Raw genomic sequence first — 7,677 nt, 5'->3', positions numbered from 1 at the left:
ACTAGGAGGTGAACTACTGTAACAGTTCAGTGTGTTATAGTGTCACAATGAGGTGAACTACTGTAACAGTTCAGTGTGTTATAGTGTCACTAAGAGGTGAACTACTGTAACAGTTCAGTGTGTTATAGTGTCTCTAAGGAGGTGAACTACTGTAACAGTTCAGTGTGTTATAGTGTCACTAAGAGGTGAACTACTGTAACAGTTCAGGGTGTTATAGTGTCTCTAGAAGGTGAACTACTGTAACAGTTCAGTATGTTATACTGTCACAATGAGGTGAACTACTGTAACAGTTCAGTGTTATTGTGTCTCAGGAGGTGAACTACTGTAACAGTTCAGTGTGTTATAGTGTCTCTAGGAGGTGAACTACTGTAACAGTTCAGTGTGTTATTGTGTCTCTAGGAGGTGAACTACTGTAACAGTTCAGTGTGTTATAGTGTCTCTAGGAGGTGAACTACTGTAACAGTTCAGTGTGTTATAGTGTCTCTAGGAGGTGAACTACTGTAACAGTTCAGTGTGTTATTGTGTCTCTAGGAGGTGAACTACTGTAACAGTTCAGTGTGTTATTGTGTCTCTAGGAGGTGAACTACTGTAACAGTTCAGTGTGTTATTGTGTCTCTAGGAGGTGAACTACTGTAACAGTTCAGTGTGTTATAGTGTCTCTAGGAGGTGAACTACTGTAACAGTTCAGTGTGTTATAGTGTCTCTAGGAGGTGAACTACTGTAACAGTTCAGTGTGTGTTGTGTCTCTAGGAGGTGAACTACTGTAACAGTTCAGTGTGTTATAGTGTCTCTAAGAGGTGAACTACTGTAACAGTTCAGTGTGTTATAGTGTCTCTAGGAGGTGAACTACTGTAACAGTTCAGTGTGTTATTGTGTCTCTAAGAGGTGAACTACTGTAACAGTTCATAGATTATAGTGTCTCTAGGAGGTGAACTACTGTAACAGTTCATAGATTATAGTGTCTCTAGGAGGTGAACTACTGTAACAGTTCAGTGTGTTATAGTGTCTCTAGGAGGTGAACTACTGTAACAGTTCAGTGTGTTATAGTGTCTCTAAGAGGTGAACTACTGTAACAGTTCAGTGTGTTATAGTGTCTCTAGGAGGTGAACTACTGTAACAGTTCAGTGTGTTATAGTGTCTCTAGGAGGTGAACTACTGTAACAGTTCAGTGTGTTATTGTGTCTCTAAGAGGTGAACTACTGTAACAGTTCAGTGTGTTATTGTGTCTCTAGGAGGTGAACTACTGTAACAGTTCAGTGTGTTATAGTGTCTCTAGGAGGTGAACTACTGTAACAGTTCAGTGTGTTATAGTGTCTCTAGGAGGTGAACTACTGTAACAGTTCAGTGTGTTATAGTGTCTCTAGGAGGTGAACTACTGTAACAGTTCAGTGTGTTATAGTGTCTCTAGGAGGTGAACTACTGTAACAGTTCAGTGTGTTATAGTGTCTCTAGGAGGTGAACTACTGTAACAGTTCAGTGTGTTATAGTGTCACAATGAGGTGAACTACTGTAACAGTTCAGTGTGTTATAGTGTCTCTAATGAGGTGAACTACTGTAACAGTTCAGTGTACTATTGTGTCTCAAGGAGGTGAACTACTGTAACAGTTCAGTGTGTTATAGTGTCACAAGGAGGTGAACTACTGTAACAGTTCAGTGTGTTATAGTGTCTCTAGGAGGTGAACTACTGTAACAGTTCAGTGTGTTATAGTGTCTCAAGGAGTGAACTACTGTAACAGTTCAGTGTGTTATAGTGTCTCTAAGAGGTGAACTACTGTAACAGTTCAGTGTGTTATAGTGTCTCTAAGAGGTGAACTACTGTAACAGTTCAGTGTGTTATAGTGTCACTAAGAGGTGAACTACTGTAACAGTTCAGTGTGTTATAGTGTCTCTAGGAGGTGAACTACTGTAACAGTTCAGTGTGTTATAGTGTCACAAGAGGTGAACTACTGTAACAGTTCAGTGTGTGTATGTGTCTCAGGAGGTGAACTACTGTAACAGTTCAGTGTGTTATAGTGTCTCTAGGAGGTGAACTACTGTAACAGTTCAGTGTGTTATAGTGTCTCTAGGAGGTGAACTACTGTAACAGTTCAGTGTGTTATAGTGTCTCTAGGAGGTGAACTACTGTAACAGTTCAGTGTGTTATAGTGTCTCTAGGAGGTGAACTACTGTAACAGTTCAGTGTGTTATTGTGTCTCTAGGAGGTGAACTACTGTAACAGTTCAGTGTGTTATTGTGTCTCTAGGAGGTGAACTACTGTAACAGTTCAGTGTGTTATAGTGTCTCTAGGAGGTGAACTACTGTAACAGTTCAGTGTGTTATAGTGTCTCTAGGAGGTGAACTACTGTAACAGTTCAGTGTGTTATAGTGTCAGTGAACTACTGTAACAGTTCAGTGTACTATTGTGTCTCAAGGAGGTGAACTACTGTAACAGTTCAGTGTGTTATAGTGTCTCTAGGAGGTGAACTACTGTAACAGTTCAGTGTGTTATAGTGTCTCTAGGAGGTGAACTACTGTAACAGTTCAGTGTGTTATTGTGTCTCTAAGAGGTGAACTACTGTAACAGTTCATAGATTATAGTGTCTCTAGGAGGTGAACTACTGTAACAGTTCAGTGTGTTATAGTGTCTCTAGGAGGTGAACTACTGTAACAGTTCAGTGTGTTATAGTGTCTCTAGGAGGTGAACTACTGTAACAGTTCAGTGTGTTATAGTGTCACAATGAGGTGAACTACTGTAACAGTTCAGTGTGTTATAGTGTCTCTAAGAGGTGAACTACTGTAACAGTTCAGTGTGTTATAGTGTCTCTAGGAGGTGAACTACTGTAACAGTTCAGTGTGTTATAGTGTCTCAAGGAGGTGAACTACTGTAACAGTTCAGTGTGTTATAGTGTCTCTAAGAGGTGAACTACTGTAACAGTTCAGTGTGTTATAGTGTCTCTAGGAGGTGAACTACTGTAACAGTTCAGTGTGTTATAGTGTCTATAAGGAGGTGAACTACTGTAACAGTTCAGTGTGTTATAGTGTCTCTAGGAGGTGAACTACTGTAACAGTTCAGTGTGTTATAGTGTCTCTAGGAGGTGAACTACTGTAACAGTTCAGTGTGTTATACAACTACTGTAACAGTTCAGTGTGTTATAGTGTCTCTAGGAGGTGAACTACTGTAACAGTTCAGTGTGTTATAGTGTCTCTAGGAGGTGAACTACTGTAACAGTTCAGTGTGTTATAGTGTCTCTAGGAGGTGAACTACTGTAACAGTTCAGTTTGTTATAGTGTCACAATGAGGTGAACTACTGTAACAGTTCAGTGTACTGTTGTGTCTCAAGGAGGTGAACTACTGTAACAGTTCAGTGTGTTATAGTGTCTCTAGGAGGTGAACTACTGTAACAGTTCAGTGTGTTATAGTGTCTCTAGGAGGTGAACTACTGTAACAGTTCAGTGTGTTATTGTGTCTCTAAGAGGTGAAATACTGTAACAGTTCAGTGTGTTATTGTGTCTCTAGGAGATGAACTACTGTAACAGTTCAGTGTGTTATAGTGTCTCTAGGAGGTGAACTACTGTAACAGTTCAGTGTGTTATTGTGTCTCTAGGAGGTGAACTACTGTAACAGTTCAGTGTGTTATAGTGTCTCTAGGAGGTGAACTACTGTAACAGTTCAGTGTGTTATAGTGTCTCTAGGAGGTGAACTACTGTAACAGTTCAGTGTGTTATAGTGTCACAATGAGGTGAACTACTGTAACAGTTCAGTGTACTGTTGTGTCTCTAAGAGGTGAACTACTGTAACAGTTCAGTGTGTTATAGTGTCTCTAAGAGGTGAACTACTGTAACAGTTCAGTGTGTTATAGTGTCTCTAGGAGGTGAACTACTGTAACAGTTCAGTGTGTTATAGTGTCTCTAGGAGGTGAACTACTGTAACAGTTCAGTGTGTTATAGTGTCTCTAGGAGGTGAACTACTGTAACAGTTCAGTGTGTTATTGTGTCTCTAGGAGGTGAACTACTGTAACAGTTCAGTGTGTTATTGTGTCTCTAGGAGGTGAACTACTGTAACAGTTCAGTGTGTTATAGTGTCTCTAGGAGGTGAACTACTGTAACAGTTCAGTGTGTTATAGTGTCTCTAGGAGGTGAACTACTGTAACAGTTCAGTGTGTTATAGTGTCACTAATGAGGTGAACTACTGTAACAGTTCAGTGTGTTTGTGTCTCAAGGAGGTGAACTACTGTAACAGTTCAGTGTGTTATAGTGTCTCTCATTAAGACGTGAAATACTGTAACAGTTCAGTGTGTTATAGTGTCTCTAGGAGGTGAACTACTGTAACAGTTCAGTGTGTTATTGTGTCTCTAGGAGGTGAACTACTGTAACAGTTCAGTGAGTTATTGTGTCTCTAGGAGGTGAACTACTGTAACAGTTCAGTGTGTTATAGTGTCTCTAGGAGGTGAACTACTGTAACAGTTCAGTGTGTTATAGTGTCTCTAGGAGGTGAACTACTGTAACAGTTCAGTGTGTTATAGTGTCTCTAAGAGGTGAACTACTGTAACAGTTCAGTGTGTTATAGTGTCACTAAGAGGTGAACTACTGTAACAGTTCAGTGTGTTATTGTGTCTCTAGGAGGTGAACTACTGTAACAGTTCAGTGTGTTATAGTGTCACAATGAGGTGAACTACTGTAACAGTTCAGTGTGTTATAGTGTCACTAAGAGGTGAACTACTGTGACAGTTCAGTGTGTTATAGTGTCTCTAGGAGGTGAACTACTGTAACACAGTGTGTTATAGTGTCTCTAATGAGGTGAACTACTGTAACAGTTCAGTGTGTTATAGTGTCTCTAGGAGGTGAACTACTGTAACAGTTCAGTGTGTTATAGTGTCTCTAGGAGGTGAACTACTGTAACAGTTCAGTGTGTTATAGTGTCTCTAAGAGGTGAACTACTGTAACAGTTCAGTGTGTTATAGTGTCTCTAGGAGGTGAACTACTGTAACAGTTCAGTGTGTTATAGTGTCTCTAGGAGGTGAACTACTGTAACAGTTCAGTGTGTTATAGTGTCTCTAGGAGGTGAACTACTGTAACAGTTCAGTGTGTTATAGTGTCTCTAGGAGGTGAACTACTGTAACAGTTCAGTGTGTTATAGTGTCTCTAGGAGGTGAACTACTGTAACAGTTCAGTGTGTTATAGTGTCTCAATGAGGTGAACTACTGTAACAGTTCAGTGTGTTGTGTCTCAACTACTGTAACAGTTCAGTGTGTTATAGTGTCTCTCATTAGGATGAACTACTGTAACAGTTCAGTGTGTTATAGTGTCTCTAAGGAGGTGAACTACTGTAACAGTTCAGTGTGTTATTGTGTCTCTCAGGAGGACATGAACTACTGTAACAGTTCAGTGTGTTATTGTGTCTCTAGGAGTGTGAACTACTGTAACAGTTCAGTGTGTTATAGTGTCTCTAGGAGGTGAACTACTGTAACAGTTCAGTGTGTTATAGTGTCTCTAGGAGGTGAACTACTGTAACAGTTCAGTGTGTTATAGTGTCACTAAGAGGTGAACTACTGTAACAGTTCAGTGTGTTATAGTGTCACTAAGAGGTGAACTACTGTAACAGTTCAGTGTGTTATAGTGTCACAATGAGGTGAACTACTGTAACAGTTCAGTGTGTTATAGTGTCTCTAGAGGTGAACTACTGTAACAGTTCAGTGTGTTATAGTGTCACAATGAGGTGAACTACTGTAACAGTTCAGTGTACTGTTGTGTCTCAAGGAGGTGAACTACTGTAACAGTTCAGTGTGTTATAGTGTCTCTCACTAAGAGGTGAACTACTGTAACAGTTCAGTGTGTTATAGTGTCTCTAGGAGGTGAACTACTGTAACAGTTCAGTGTGTTATAGTGTCTCTAGGAGGTGAACTACTGTAACAGTTCAGTGTGTTATAGTGTCTCTAGGAGGTGAACTACTGTAACAGTTCAGTGTGTTATAGTGTCTCTAGGAGGTGAACTACTGTAACAGTTCAGTGTGTTATTGTGTCTCTAGGAGGTGAACTACTGTAACAGTTCAGTGTGTTATTGTGTCTCTAGGAGGTGAACTACTGTAACAGTTCAGTGTGTTATAGTGTCTCTAGGAGGTGAACTACTGTAACAGTTCAGTGTGTTATAGTGTCTCTAGGAGGTGAACTACTGTAACAGTTCAGTGTGTTATTGTGTCTCTAGGAGGTGAACTACTGTAACAGTTCAGTGTGTTATAGTGTCTCTAGGAGGTGAACTACTGTAACAGTTCAGTGTGTTATTGTGTCTCTAGGAGGTGAACTACTGTAACAGTTCAGTGTGTTATAGTGTCTCTAAGAGGTGAACTACTGTAACAGTTCAGTGTGTTATAGTGTCACTAGAGGTGAACTACTGTAACAGTTCAGTGTGTTTGTGTCTCAAGGAGGTGAACTACTGTAACAGTTCAGTGTGTTATAGTGTCTCTAGGAGGTGAACTACTGTAACAGTTCAGTGTGTTATAGTGTCACTAGGAGGTGAACTACTGTAACAGTTCAGTGTGTTATAGTGTCTCTAAGGAGGTGAACTACTGTAACAGTTCAGTGTGTTATAGTGTCTCTAAGAGGTGAACTACTGTAACAGTTCAGTGTGTTATAGTGTCTCTAAGAGGTGAACTACTGTAACAGTTCAGTGTGTTATTGTGTCTCTCACTAAGACATGAAATACTGTAACAGTTCAGTGTGTTATTGTGTCTCTAGGAGGTGAACTACTGTAACAGTTCAGTGTGTTATAGTGTCTCTAGGAGGTGAACTACTGTAACAGTTCAGTGTGTTATAGTGTCTCTAGGAGGTGAACTACTGTAACAGTTCAGTGTGTTATAGTGTCTCTAGGAGGTGAACTACTGTAACAGTTCAGTGTGTTATAGTGTCTCTAGGAGGTGAACTACTGTAACAGTTCAGTGTGTTATAGTGTCTCTAGGAGGTGAACTACTGTAACAGTTCAGTGTGTTATAGTGTCACTAATGAGGTGAACTACTGTAACAGTTCAGTGTGTTATAGTGTCACAATGAGGTGAACTACTGTAACAGTTCAGTGTGTTATTGTGTCTCTAGGAGGTGAACTACTGTAACAGTTCAGTGTGTTATTGTGTCTCTAGGAGGTGAACTACTGTAACAGTTCAGTGTGTTATAGTGTCTCTAGGAGGTGAACTACTGTAACAGTTCAGTGTGTTATAGTGTCTCAAGAGGTGAACTACTGTAACAGTTCAGTGTGTTATAGTGTCACTAAGGAGGTGAACTACTGTAACAGTTCAGTGTGTTATAGTGTCTCTAAGGAGGTGAACTACTGTAACAGTTCAGTGTGTTATAGTGTCACTAGGAGGTGAACTACTGTAACAGTTCAGTGTGTTATAGTGTCACTAAGAGGTGAACTACTGTAACAGTTCAGTGTGTTATAGTGTCACTAAGAGGTGAACTACTGTAACAGTTCAGTGTGTTATAGTGTCTCTAAGAGGTGAACTACTGTAACAGTTCAGTGTGTTATAGTGTCTCTAGGAGGTGAACTACTGTAACAGTTCAGTGTGTTATACTGTCACAATGAGGTGAACTACTGTAACAGTTCAGTGTACTGTTGTGTCTCAAGGAGGTGAACTACTGTAACAGTTCAGTGTGTTATAGTGTCTCTAGGAGGTGAACTACTGTAACAGTTCAGTGTGTTATAGTGTCTC

The sequence above is a fragment of the Oncorhynchus nerka genome, unplaced genomic scaffold (genome assembly GCF_034236695.1).
Source record: "Oncorhynchus nerka isolate Pitt River unplaced genomic scaffold, Oner_Uvic_2.0 unplaced_scaffold_930, whole genome shotgun sequence".
NCBI classification, from domain to species: Eukaryota; Metazoa; Chordata; class Actinopteri; order Salmoniformes; family Salmonidae; genus Oncorhynchus; species Oncorhynchus nerka.
Note: the sequence above shows the minus strand (reverse complement) of the source record.